The following is a 6,000-nucleotide window of genomic DNA, read 5'->3' as shown; positions in this document are numbered from 1 at the left end:
GGGCCCGCAGTTGTGACTTCAGAGGTTCCCCAGAGTTCATTCTCATCAGCGCGGCTGTCTGCTGTCAGGGGCCAGTCATGCTCTATGGTGCTGCTGTAACAGAACAGAGATGTAGCAGAGCTGAATCGCCGTGGGACCGCACTGTCAAAAACACATCCAGAACGCAGTGTTTGCAGTTGTCAAAGTCTGCCAGAGATGCATTGTCATCAAATCAAGAACGCAGCGTGCGGACATACCCTTTGTGTCACATGAAAGTCACTAAAAAGGTGCCAGCTTAGAATATATAGGGGGTGGGGCATTATATATGTGTGTTTGACATCCATCATCCTAGCTTTTTAGGCTGTGTGCACACGATGAGGATTTGCAGCATTTTGGACAGTGTTTGTGCTGTGTCTACAATGCTGCGTTGTACAGTACAAGCGCAGTGGAAGGATTTTTGGAAATCCCATGCCCACTGCTTTTTTCCGCAGCATGAACTGACATCCGGTGCGGCTTCCTGAGCCTCAGCATGTCAATTTATGCTGCGGAGATGAGTGTTCTCCGTGGAGAAAATACAGCTAAAGTCTGCAGCGGCCCAAACCCGGGCAGCTGCGTTCTCCCGTGGACAACACTCATCTCTGCAGACTAAGTGTCGCTGGATCATGGGAACATACCCTAAAATTGAGAAATTTGTTGCAACATTTTTGTACAGTACCTGTGGATTCAAAATGCTCACTATAACTCTGAATGAAATCCTTGAGGGGTCTAGTTTCCAAAACGGGATGACTTGTGGGAGGTTTCTGCTGTTTAGGTACCTTAGGGGGCGCTACAAATGCAACATTGTGACCGCAATCTATTTCAGCTAAATTTGTGTTCCAAAATTCAAATATTGCTCCTTCTGGTCCAAGCCCTCCCATGTGTCCAGAGGTTTGACCACATGTGGGGTATCCGCACGCTCAGAAGAAATTGAGTAACAAATTTTGGGTTCCATTTTGTGTTATTTCTTCTAAAAAAGTGAATAAATTGGCGCTAGAGCAACATTTTTAGGTAAATATTTTTTTTTTTTTCATTCCACATTGCTCTATGTCCTGTGAAGCACCTGAAGGGTTAAACTTTATAGCTGTGGTTTTGAGCACTTTGAGGGCTGCAGTTTTTTAGAATGGTGTCACTTGAGTATTTTCGGTCACCTAGACCTCTCAAAATCACTTCAAATGTTATGTGGTCTCTAAAAAATGGTTTTGGAAATTGCTAAAAAAAAAAAAAAAAAAAAATGGGAAACTGCTGATACACTTTGAACCCTAACTTCCTAACCACAAAAATAGTTTCAAAAATTGTGCTGATGTAAAGTAGAGATGGGACAAAATGTATTTTAATGATTTTGTGCGACGTAACTCTCTGGTTTGAGGCCATAAAAATTCAGTTTGAAAATTGTGAAATTTTCGATATTTTCACAAAAGCAAAAAATTATCGTCCTGGATTTATAAACCGCCCTGTACTATAATATATCACGAAAAAAAAAATCTCAGAAACTGCGGGATCCGTTGAAGTGTTCCAGAGTTATAACCTCAAAGTGACACTGGTCAGAATTGCAAAATAATGGCCTGTTCATTAAGTACAAAATTGGCTTCATCCTTAAAGGGAAGGTATCATCAGAAAAAGAAAAAAAAATTAAATACCTGAAAAAATGTAAAGTAATATTTTAATGTTTTGTTTAAATATTATTTTCTTTTTTTAATTGAGCAAAATGTATAAAAAAAAAAAAAAAAAAAAAAAAAAAAAAAAACTTAAAAAGTTTAATATTTTCAACTGTTTCCACTGTTAAACACTAGGGGGAGCAGCTTCTGAAATCCTACAGAAATCCCACTGTAGGAAAAAGCTCACGTTACAGCTTGCAGTAAAGTGGGCGGAGTCTGCTCTCCTGTGTGTGGTGGCACGCCTCCACCTCCCAATCTGAGTGTTTACAAAGGATAACAGAGAATGACATGTAGGGACACAATGCAGAGCCATTTTGTTGGTGACCAGAAATGTCTAAAGTGTCACCAAGGACAGCAGGAGTATCACACAGGATAGGATTAGATACACTGCTCTGCAGACAGTATCACACAGGACAGGATGAGATACACGGCTCAGCAGACAGCATCACCCAGGCTAGGATTAGATACACGGCTTAGCCGACAGTATCACACAGGCTAGGATTAGATACACGGCCCGTCCACACAGCATCACCCAGGACAGGATTAGATACACGGCCATGCACACAGTATCACCTAGGACAGGATTAGATACACAGCTCAGACAGCATCACCCAGGACAGGATTAGATACTGTCTGATGAGCTGTGTATCTAATCCTGTCCTGGGTGATGCTGTCTGCTGAGCTGTGTATCACCCAAGAGAGGATAATACACAGCCGTGCAGACAGCATCAGCGGCGGTACTCGCATGCAGTGGGGCACGGGCACACATACACAGCAGCGGCGAGCAGAGCGGTGGTTGGGGAGAGCGGAGGGAGGAAGTGTCATCGGAGACGGTAACGGCGGGGGGGAGGGGCGGCGGTAGCAGTAACAGGGGCAGGGGAGAGCGGAGAGATGGGGTGTCAGCGGAGACGGTAACAGCGAGGGGGGAGGGGCGGCACTAGCGGGGGCTGAGGAGAGCGAAGGGATGGGGTGTCAGCGGAGACGGGAACGTCGAGGGGGAGGGACGGCACTAGCGGGGGCTGAGGAGAGCGAAGGGATGGGGTGTCAGCGGAGACGGGAACGGCGAGGGGGAGGGGCGGCACTAGCGGGGGCTGAGGAGAGCGAAGGGATGGTGTGTCAGCGGAGACGGGAACGGCGAGGGGCGGCACTAGCGGGGGCTGGGGAGAGCCGAGGGAGGCGGTGTCATTGGTAACGGGGGCAGGGGAGGGGAGGCGGCCTGTACTCACACATCCCGGCGGTTGACAGGGGTGAAGTGGAGCAAACAGCATACGCTGTGAGCTCCACGATGATGGCGCTGAACTCCTCCCTCTGCTGTGATCTGGACAGCCCAGGGGGGCGCATCCAGGTCACAGCATACGCCCACTGTAACGTTAAACATAGGGTCGGATAGCGACCACTATTCTCTATGCACAGGGGTTGCCATAAAGGAGTGTGTAACTGTCGTTACACACACAGCAAATCCAACATGGCCCCAGTGCATACAGTAAAATTAGAACAGAAAAAGTAAATCAGCTACGAATTTCATTTTGTATTAGAAATACTTGATTTCAGAATCACTATTTTTAATACAAAAATAAAAAAACGCGATACTGTCCCTTTAAGGGGTTCAATGCAGGCCACATCAATAGAGCTCAAGAGTTTGGTGTATTTAGCGGACCAAAAAATAAGATTTAATGTCATTCTGCTAGAGCAGACCTGGGCAAGGGGCGGCCCGCGGGCCACATCCGGCCCGCCTGCTCTCTGTGACCGGCCCGCCCGTCTTCAGGTGCAGTGGAGCCGGGCTGCAGCGTGCCGAGCAGGGAGAGATCCTGTGCAGGTCCGCACTCCGCACAGTCAGTGCAGGCAGTGGAACGCAGGAGTCTTTCCTCTGTTCCCTGCCGGCACTAATTGTCAGTGACACACGCGCGCGCTCTGACGTTGTCAGTACTGCGCTGCGTGTGTCATTTTAAAAGTTCCCGCCCGCCCTGCAGGAGAAGAAGCAGCACAGCAGAGGAATATTTCATCTTGCAGGACCTGCGATGATGTCACGCCCATGTGACTGTGTGGGAGGAGACACAGGATGCCGGGCAGAAAGCAAGATACTGAATCCTGAAGGAGATGTGGACACATGATGACTGGTAATGAGAAAAGAGGGGACATGAGGGTGAGGGGGGCTGTAGGGTGAGTGCATATGAGGGAAGATGGAGTTGCAGTGTGAGTGGCATATGAGGGCTGCAGACTGACAGAAGGATGTGAAGGGGTGCAGAGTGTTTGAGAGGGGTAAGTTGGGGTACAGGCAGGGTGAGATATGTGGGCAGTGTGTGTGACATATGGGGGTGTAGTGTGTGTGATATGGGGGTGCAGGCTAGTGGTGTAGTATATGGGGGTATAGTGATGTAGTATATTACAGGTGTACTATATGGAGGCGTAGTATATTACAGGTGTGCTATATGGAGGCGTAGTATATTACAGGTGTGCTATATGGAGGTGTAGTATATTACAGGTGTGCTATATGGAGGTGTAGTATATTACAGGTGTGCTATATAGGGGTGTAGTGATGTAGTATATTACAGGTGTACTATATGGAGGCGTAGTATATTACAGGTGTGCTATATAGGGGTGTAGTGATGTAATATATTACAGGTGTACTATATGGAGGCGTAGTATATTACAGGTGTGCTATATAGGGGTGTAGTGATGTAGTATATTACAGGTGTGCTATATGGAGGTGTAGTATATTACAGGTGTGCTATATGGGGGTGTACTATATTACAGGTGTAGTATATGGGGTGTAGTGATGTAGTATATTACAGGTGTGCTATATGGAGGTGTAGTATATTACAGGTGTACTATATGGAGGTGTAGTATATTACAGGTGTACTATATGGAGGTGTAGTATATTACAGGTGTGCTATATGGAGGTGTATATTACAGGTGTATATTACAGGTGTGCTATATGGAGGTGTAGTATATTACAGGTGTGCTATATGGAGGTGTAGTATATTACAGGTGTGCTATATGGAGGTGTAGTATATTACAGGTGTGCTATATAGTGGTGTAGTGATGTAGTATATTACAGGTGTGCTATATGGAGGTGTAGTATATTACAGGTGTAGTATATGGGGTGTAGTGATGTAGTATATTACAGGTGTATATATAGTGATGTAGTATATTACAGGTGTGCTATATGGAGGTGTAGTATATTACAGGTGTGCTATATGGAGGTGTAGTATATTACAGGTGTGCTATATGGAGGTGTAGTATATTACAGGTGTGCTATATGGAGGTGTAGTATATTACAGGTGTGCTATATGGAGGTGTAGTATATTACAGGTGTGCTATATAGGGGTGTAGTGATGTAGTATATTACAGGTGTGCTATATGGGGGTGTACTATATTACAGGTGTAGTATATGGGGTGTAGTGATGTAGTATATTACAGGTGTACTATATAGAGGTGTAGTATATTACAGGTGTGCTATATGGAGGTGTAGTATATTACAGGTGTACTATATGGAGGTGTAGTATATTACAGGTGTACTATATGGAGGTGTAGTATATTACAGGTGTACTATATGGAGGTGTAGTATATTACAGGTGTGCTATATGGAGGTGTAGTATATTACAGGTGTGCTATATGGAGGTGTATATTACAGGTGTATATTACAGGTGTGCTATATGGAGGTGTAGTATATTACAGGTGTGCTATATGGAGGTGTAGTATATTACAGGTGTGCTATATGGAGGTGTAGTATATTACAGGTGTGCTATATAGAGGTGTAGTATATTACAGGTGTACTATATGGAGTTGTAGTAGATTACAGGTGTGCTATATGGGGGTGTACTATATTACAGGTGTAGTATATGGGGTGTAGTGATGTAGTATATTACAGGTGTACTATATAGAGGTGTAGTATATTACAGGTGTACTATATGGAGGTGTAGTATATTACAGGTGTACTATATGGAGGTGTAGTATATTACAGGTGTGCTATATGGAGGTGTATATTACAGGTGTGCTATATGGAGGTGTAGTATATTACAGGTGTGCTATATGGAGGTGTAGTATATTACAGGTGTGCTATATAGTGGTGTAGTGATGTAGTATATTACAGGTGTGCTATATGGAGGTGTATATTACAGGTGTGCTATATGGAGGTGTAGTATATTACAGGTGTGCTATATGGAGGTGTAGTATATTACAGGTGTGCTATATAGTGGTGTAGTGATGTAGTATATTACAGGTGTGCTATATGGAGGTGTACTATATTACAGGTGTAGTATATAGGGGTGTAATGATGTAGTATATCGGAGGTGTATTATGTAGTGGTGCAGTATAATACAGGTGT

The 6,000-nt window shown here is 44.6% G+C and overlaps 1 protein-coding gene across 1 annotated transcript in view; it reads right to left on the bottom strand.

Annotated features, from left to right (window-relative positions):
* Positions 1 to 6,000, bottom strand: part of ACSL1 (acyl-CoA synthetase long chain family member 1) — a 124,359-nt gene that overhangs the window by 65,622 nt on the left and 52,737 nt on the right. The gene's annotated exons all lie outside the window — the stretch shown is intronic.

This window comes from Anomaloglossus baeobatrachus, chromosome 1 (assembly GCF_048569485.1).
Source record: "Anomaloglossus baeobatrachus isolate aAnoBae1 chromosome 1, aAnoBae1.hap1, whole genome shotgun sequence".
Classification (NCBI taxonomy): Eukaryota; Metazoa; Chordata; class Amphibia; order Anura; family Aromobatidae; genus Anomaloglossus; species Anomaloglossus baeobatrachus.
The sequence above is the reverse complement of the archived record's forward strand: the minus strand, read 5'-3'. Positions and strand labels throughout refer to the sequence as shown.